The 9041-nt window shown below is 34.4% G+C and overlaps 1 pseudogene; it reads left to right on the forward strand.

The window, feature by feature from the left end:
• Positions 1-4783, forward strand: part of LOC100479193 — a 6119-nt pseudogene extending 1336 nt beyond the window's left edge.
• Positions 4784-9041: the final 4258 nt, after the last annotated feature.

The raw sequence follows: 9041 nt of genomic DNA on the forward strand, positions 1-9041 counted from the left end.
AAGAATCACTCTTGTTCCACTATCGTGTGAAGAATTTATCAACACACTCTGACTTGTGTGAACACTTGTGCACTTATAAATGGTCCTCTCTTGAGGGCTCTGCAGCTAGTTGTCCTCTTTATCCCAATACATCTTTCTGGCCTGGCATAATGCTATGCAATGAGTAGATAAGCAATAACTTGTCTGTTCAACCAATGCACTTCCAAATTTGAAAAGTTATGACCTGGAGATTTGCATCAATTTGATATGAAGACTAAGCCAAATCTATAGAAGTAGTGCTTTTTCAGTCCTTATTTTTTTCCAGTTTATCTGATCTCTATTTTGCAAATGATCCTGATTTGCTTCAGCGTTCCTTCTTCCCCTTTCTGGGAAGTGTGCATCTGCTTCTGACATCTGTCTTCTATCTTCCTTTGTAAATTATGAAGTGATGCCAACTCCTTTTATCAACAAATTACCCTTAGAAGCATTTAGAGGCTATAATGATTCTTTGATTTTCTTTGATTCTTTATGAATTTGCAAAATGACTTGATGCTTATATTAGCTTTGTTTGTCCTTTCTTTTTCCATATTTAATATTTATAGTTGGCAGGCCCAGATGGTGTACTTTGTTATGTCCTGAAATGTTGCTATTTTTTTCATTCCTTAATTACAGGAATGTCAGTCTGTAATATCCCCAGCCTCCATCTCTAGTTGACATTGTAGATTTCACATTTGTTGTATTATGTATTGAACTTACTGTTTGACACTGTGAAATATACAGTAATCTTTTCTTAACCTTGCTGCTTTTCCATGTTTGTCTACATTGACCATTTGCCTTTGCTGTTGGATGATACCCTCAATTTGTTGCATTTTTAAAAGTTTTGCAGATATTTTAGACATTGATATCTCCTCATAAACAAGACACTAAGGAATGAGAAAAAGAAAACAATTTGAGTTACATGGTAGCAGCCAGAATCATTATAGAAAAAATATACAAACATTTTTTTTATAGCTCTGGAAGTGCCCTTATAATTTGATAGAGAAAAAGTACGTATATTTATTTCACATCTTACAAATTCTGTATCTTTTAAAAGCGTTTTTCATGAAACCATATAGTCATAGGCCTAATTCATATATTTAAAATACCAGTGATTTCTTCTCCTAAACTTATTTAGTTTTGCTTATTAGATTTTGATCAACATCATCTTTCTGCTCAATCAGTGGCAAATTCTTACAACTCATTTTCCTAAGAAGCTTCAATAAAATGTATAAGGACTTAATGTGTCAATCTGTTAAGTTCTTGCTTTTAGTTGCATACTAGCCTTCCACAATAACTTTTCATTTCCCAACTCTCTTTAAATTTTCAAAATGCTAACAGAGATCATAATGCAAAGTATTTTCTTCTAATTAATTTAAATTTCCTGTATCAAGAACTACTCAAAAAAAATCTTCTTAAAGAATTTAGGTATCTTTTTTTCATATTTTAGCATTCTTTCAAAAATTTCCTGAGAGANTAATTAATTTAAATTTCCTGTATCAAGAACTACTCAAAAAAAATCTTCTTAAAGAATTTAGGTATCTTTTTTCATATTTTAGCATTCTTTCAAAAATTTCCTGAGAGGTAGACCTAGAAATAGAAGTGTCCTATTCAAATAACAGTCCTGCTCTGGGCAATGAAGTCATACTTTGTCCTTAGATTCGACATCAAACGAGATTACACAGATTTCTCACCTACTACACCTGACAGTGTCAGCAACCTTTTAAAAAGACATTTGTAGTCTCACTAGAGATTGCTTTTCTCCTAGCTCAGGGAAAGCCCTGTACACATCTCAGGGTGCTATGTGACCTTTTGCCTTTTTGTCTATTTCATCATCTTTCTTTCTAATTTCAACTTAGAACAAAGGAGATACAGCATTCTAAAATCATTGCATTGGAGGAATGGGTGGGCTGATGAAATATTTCCAACTTGGAATTTTGTGTTATTATTTAATTTGGAATATGCGAAGGCAAATCACATTTTTTATTAACAGTGCTTATATAAGCAACACATATTATCGGACACTTACCCTGTGGCAGGCCAAAAATTACAAACAGCTGCCTCATGCCCATGTTTTATCATACATGGGTATGCATGTGCACATTCATGTGCTCTAGCCTAATGCTGTATTTACACACATACATACACATACACAGTGAAGATATTCCATGTGAAAGAAATGACTTAGGACTAATAATAAAGTAGAACTAACAAAACCAGGACACCTTTTTAAAATATATATATGATAACAACTGGCTACCTATAAGTAGCTCTGACCTTCTTGTGCTAATTTGGTGTGATCCCCTCTCTTGCCCCATTACTCCCTATATCTGTTCATGTTTCATTGTTTAAATTTTTCTTGGCACTTTTTTGTCTTCTTTTATAAAATGTTTTTTCTGCAAAATCCACCAGCTGCATCACCCGGGCACTCACGGCATTTTGATCTCACATGTAGATATCATATTTCTTTGTAACTATGTATTTACTCTGTAAAATGTATCCAATTCTGTACTATATTGTACTTTCCATGAAATCTGAAACATATATAATAGGTGGTCTATCAGTTAAATAGGTGAGGAAAGAAAATGCTTTTGGAGAAAGGAAAGGAGGCCAGAAAGTATAATGAAGCCACATAAGATCACCAAGACACGATCTTCCGTATAATGTCTATTACTTACATCTTTAGCTTTATCTTCCATTACAAAGTACTGACATATGATCAGGGACTTCTTTCATATACCCACAGTGTCTGCTAGTTTACTAACATTGTATTTATGACCTTCTTTAATATGACAATGTCTTTTTGTCAAAACACTATTTTTTTTTCAAAGTCATTAATATGTTTTACTGCTTTTCCACCATTTGCAACTGTACTCTCAGATCTGTATGACTTTGCATATTATGCAGGAATTCTCAATTTTAATAAGCCACTCCCAGTTCTTTGAAAAACACCATCAGGGGAAATGTGATCACATAATTAGCTTCATGATGATGACCTTATTCTCTCTTTTAGGATAAACCACAGCATACTATTTTCTTTTCCCCATTTTGCCTTATATTTTTGCACAGGCTTTCAGGTAATCCAACGTTCATAAGTTTTGGAACCCATGCATTTGGAAAATACAGCTTTGCATAAAGTGTCCGTATTGTTTGTGTATAATGATACGAAATAAAATAATTTGCTATGTTCATTAGGAAAAAGTCTTTTATCTGAAATGATCATAATAATCTTGGGCTGGAAAAGGAGAAAAGGGAAAGAAAAAGAGGGGCTAAAACTTACTGAAAACCAGATACTGTGCACAGGTGTTCCAGGGTTTTATGTGTTTTAGATACTTCAGTTCAACAACAACTCTGTTTTGAATGCTTTAATATATGGACCATGCCTGGTACATACCAGTTATTAAATAAATGTGAGATTCCTTGCTCTTTCTTGGATTGAAAGATTTAATTTGTTCTTTCTTTCTTACATATTGGGGAAAAATCCCAATGTATCTTTACAACATTTAAAATTATTCACATGGTGGGGGAGGTGCCTGGGTGGCTCAGTCGGTTAAGCCTACCACTCTTGATTGTGGCCCAGGTCATGATCTCAGGGTGGTGAGATCCAGCTCTGCCTGGGGCTCCTGCTAGGCAGGAGCCGGTTTCTCTCCTTCTCCTTCTTCCTCTCCCNGCTCTGCCTGGGGCTCCTGCTAGGCAGGAGCCGGTTTCTCTCCTTCTCCCTCTTCCTCTCCCTCTGCCCCTCTGACACTTGCACAGGTTGGCTCTCTAAATAAATAAATAAATAAATAAATAAATAAATAAATTAAATAATTTACATTGGAGCTCAGAGCCCCAGAGTCCTAGCATTTCTTACCGNCTTACCCCAGTCCCCCAGTTGCCCACCTGCTCTTTCCTTTCAACATGGCAGATGCTGCTGTGTCCTTCACCAGGGACTTCCTGTGGGTGGAGTGGCTGCAGTAGTGCCAAGAGAGTGGGTCAAGCTGCTGCTACTGCAAGTGCAACATACCGGCAAGCAAATCACAGGGGCATAATAGACTGCATGGTTCGCATCCTCAAGGAGCAAGGAGTCCTGTTCTTCTGGCGTGGCAAGCTGGTCAACGTCATCAGATACTTCCCCACCCAGGCTCACTACTTTGCCTTCAAAGATAAATACAAGCAGATCTTCATGGGTGGTGTGGACAAGAGAACCCAGTTTTGGCCCTACTTGTGGGGGGAATCTGGCATCAGGTGGTGCCAGGGGAGCCACATCCTTCTGTTTTGTGAATCCTCTTGATTTTGCCAGAAACCATCTACCAGCTGATGTGGGCAACGCTGGAGCTGAATGGGAATTCAGAGGCCTTGGCAACTGTCTGGTTAAGATCTACAAATCTGATGGGACTAAAGGGCCTGTAACAAGGCTTCAATATGTGCAAGGTATTATCACCTACTGAGCTGACTACTTCGGTATCTATGACACTGCAAAGGGAATGGTTCCAGATCCCAAGAATGCTCACATCTTCATCAGCTGGATGACTGCACAACCCATCACAGTGGTTGCTGGGTTGACTTCCTATTCATTTGACGCTGTTTGTTGCTGTATGATGATGCAGTCAGGCAGCAAAGGAACTGGCATCATGTACAAAGACTCGCTTGACTGCTGAAGGAAGAAGACTGCTCGTGATGAAGGAGCCAAAGCTTTTCAAGGTGCATGGTCCAGTGTTCTCCAAAGGCATGGTGGTGATGCAATCAAGAAGTTCACATAAGTTATTTCCTAGTTTTTTATCTTCTATGAACAGGCATGTTGTATTATATAACATATCTTGAGCATTCTTGATAGATTATTGGCTGTCTTTATCAATGGCGACTCTTCACTGGTTGAAAATGGGAAGCAGTAATATTTATCTGACCGGTTTGCTCGTAAAGCGTTTCCATGATTATGGAAATCAATTATATTTTTTATTTCAGTCACTCCTAATAAGTATATTTCAAGAAAAAAAATCTGAAATATAAAAAAATAAGTAAGTAAATAAAATTATTTACATTGGAAATATTTTTCAACCTCCTTTATTAATATTTTCTGTAATTCTTTAGATTTGTTTTAAATTATTTTTCACTCTTACTTCTCCCATAGCTTGATTATGCATTTATTCTGGAATATAGAAGAGCACAAGAATATATACATTAATTTAAACTAGATGGGCTCCTTTCACTTTTAACTTTCCAGTAATGTTGATTGGGTGGTGGTGTGATGTTCAGTGGCCTATTCCATCCGTAAGTCATTTATCAGCTTAAAAACCCATATTAATTCTGTAGCTCTTCCTGTAAAACAGTAATATCTACTCTCTTTTCATTGAATTAATTTCATTAAAATTAACTCTACTTGCCTAAAGTCAGGACAATTTTTAGTTGAATCTCAATACTTTTCATCTTTTCTACCTCTAAGTTTTTAATAGGCTACTGAAATTAAATGTAATATTTAAAGAAACTGAACTCCAAAATGAACACTATTGCTCAGGATTTATAAGGACTTCAATTTTAATACCATATTTGATAAATTTGACATAGGTTTAAATCAAAGGTCAGTAATTTAAAAACATTTCCATTCTTTTATATTAAGCCTTATCCTTTATGTGTTATATTCTGTAAACTTGCCAATAACTTTAGAGGAATACCAAGTACACCAAAGTGATTAATTTTTTCTAAGAAAGGTAGTTACAGAATAGTTTCTATTCTAATAGGTAGAAAATTAAGCCTACAATAAAATTTTAAACATAGTAATTTCTATAGTTTATGTAAACCTCATGTATTACCTAACATTCAAAACATAAGCACATGTCATAGCAAGAGTTTGTATTACATGAAAATACTATAATTTACCCCTTTTTTGATATGTAAAATAGTTTTCTACATTTGCTTATTATTTGCTAACTTCTAAAGCAAAATGTATTTCCTGGATGCTCAGGTAAGAAACCTTTATTATAATATTATTTAAATATGTACATATAAAAGTAGAAATAAACTTTTAATGCTTATACCATTTACTGAACAACAAAACCAATGTAGTTTTCAAATTAAAAGTGAGCAATACTATAAAACCAATAAATTTATAAACTATTTTATTGATGCGCTGAAATGAACTACTACTAAAAAATATACATATTGTAGTGAGTTTTGTGACATAAGTTCATTTAACCTGGTCATGCTTATATTTCTGTGTGTAAGAGGCTGGATCAATTATTGCTCAATTTTCTTTGTTTATACTATGAAAAAAACGCTTAATTTTTCCAAAGTGCCAAGACAATATTTGGCCTTCACCTAGCAGAAATCCCTTTGTGCAGTATAAAGTTATTAACCTTTCCACATTATCTCTTGATAATTTAAATGGTACTCCTTGGCTAGTGATTAAAAACTGAAAAAACACACACACACACGCAAAGGAAGAAAAATCTCATGGTAATATTTGACAGTAATTAGCCAGATGTTCGACAACTATAGAGATGATAGGGGCACCTGGGTGGCTCAGTCAGTTAAGCATCTGCCTTTGGCTCAGCTCACGATCCCAGTGTCCTGGGATCTAGCTCGCCTTGCTCGGACTCCCTTCTCAGTGCGGAGCCTGCTTCTCCCTCTCCCTCTGCCCCTTCCTGCACCTCATGCTTCCTCACATGCACATACTTTCTCTCAAATAAATAAATAAAATCTTTAAAAAAAGATATAGATGATTGATAGATAACTATGAGAAGCACATATGCTTATCATTAAAATTTTAGAAAATTAAAAACAAATATTCAAAAATTCCTGGACTGCAGGACCACTTCTGTGGGACTTCTAGGTGCCCATGAACCTTGAGAAATACGCATATCATCACCTTGCTACTTCTAACGTTTGTTAACCATGGTGAATCTGAAGTCTATTTATAATTAAGGGAAGGAAGAAAAAGAGGTATTGGAAACTTATGAATATTGAATGAAATTGTGATCAAATAGCATATACTCTAAATTTATATGTCACAAAAGCATTTCTCATGGTGTTTGAAATTTGAGAGGATATATAAACACCTGAGTCAGAAAACAAACACTGATTAGATAATCAACTCTTGAAATAAATTACCATAATAGAAATGTCGAAAGTTACAGCGCTGAGACAAAAGGATACAGTAAACTCTGTGTGTGTGTGTATTTTATGAGCCTCTCTGCTCTGTGTCGGATTCACTTTCCTGTTTCTGTCAACCCTAGTTTGTTGACTACATACCCTGAATTTTCTGACACAGTCCCAATTTCAGAAAACTATGTTTCCAGACATGTCCCAGTTGTATTTCTTGCTGTGGAATATTTCAAATATCTTTTATCACAGCATCATTTTAACAAAAACATAAATTTTGTTCTAACAGAACAGCTTAAATGTCTATTCATTCAGATAAAACTACAGCAAATGATCTCTCTAAATTCTTAAGAAAAAATAAACCAAATAGTTAAAAAATGTTTCAACCTGAATGCAGAACCTTTCCTGGGGTTCAAACAATTCATCAAGGCCCTGGGTTGTGGACAGAGGACAAAAATGCAAAAGGCAAACAGCTGAGAAAAACAAAGCGTTTCTGCCCAAAATGCCGTCAAATAAGTGAATGATCCTCGAAATCTTCCAGTATTTAAAGTATCTTGTTATTTTAAATACTAATCCTAATCCTTAAATACGAAATTTGAATCCATCACAATAACAAAGACTGAAAGTAATTTATGTATAGCTATATGGCAGGTTTTATGCAATCATTTATGTATATTTATACACATACACTGGTAGTTAATACTGTTTTGTAAGTTAATTATATTAAATAAATATATATATATCTTAAATTAAAAATATTTTGTGTCATTGATACCCATAATAACAGATATATTCATAATAACAAATAACCAATAATAAATTATAAGGCTTTTCTTTAAGATGTGTAGAAGGATATACTGAATTAAATTTTGGTTATCATTTCAAGACAAATTTTTCTCTTATAATTTTTCTTACTTCCTGACTCCATAAAGGAAGATGAAGGAGATTCTATACCTGACGGGAGTCACTAAGAAAGATATTCAAAATATTTGTCAACTATCAACACTGGACACTGGAAAAAAAATCAGTAATACCTCTGTAAACAACACTGTGGGCTATCCAGAGGGTACAGACTAATATAAGCTCTACGTAACATTGGACATATAACAAATAATACTTCTATTGCCATGAACATAGAGGACATTGAGAGATTATGCTAAGTAGGTGTCAAGCTGAAGAAAGAATAAAATTCATTAAGTACTTATACGGCGTGGGCACTGCTAGCCGAGAATTTATTAGACTAGCACAAAGAATAGAACGTTCTAGCATAGGCCACACAGAGTAGTGGTCAAGTACAAGGACTCCAATATTTAGGCCTGCTTTATCACATAGTAGTGAACTTGAACAAGTTACTCAACCTTTCCTCTTCCTCATATACAAATATGTGAAAATAAGTTCTTACCTAAGGAGTTGTTTGGAAGACTTAATTAATATGCCTAAAAAAATATTCAGAACCATACCTGACACTTAATGCATGCTAGATATTATTTCTGGTGACAAGGAATCATAATTCTATGAACTGTGTTTGATAACTTTCCATTAATTATAGGCCTTGCATTGAGAAATAATCAACTTTTAAATGAAGTCTTTTTCTTAATGAGCCTTTTAATATGCAACCTGAATTTGATTTTAACATAGCTCAGAGTAAACTTACTTTGTAAATATAACTATATTATATTTATTTTGCATAATGATTTTAAAGATATGCATGCTAAATTAAGCTCTTACATTATAAAAACAATCTTTACCATACATATACTTATTGCTCACTTGTAGCATAAAGATAATATACTCTACTTTCGTGACTCTTCGAAATGTAATATCAGGGAATAAGCATTTAAGGTAAAAGAATAAACCTGGTGTCATTGTCTTTGCTTGATGCTATAATTTCCTATAAAATGTTTCGAAAGAAAAGGATTTAGGGAGGCTCCACTATGGCTGTTTATTCT

Source organism: Ailuropoda melanoleuca, chromosome 11, assembly GCF_002007445.2.
Source record: "Ailuropoda melanoleuca isolate Jingjing chromosome 11, ASM200744v2, whole genome shotgun sequence".
Lineage (NCBI taxonomy): Eukaryota > Metazoa > Chordata > Mammalia > Carnivora > Ursidae > Ailuropoda > Ailuropoda melanoleuca.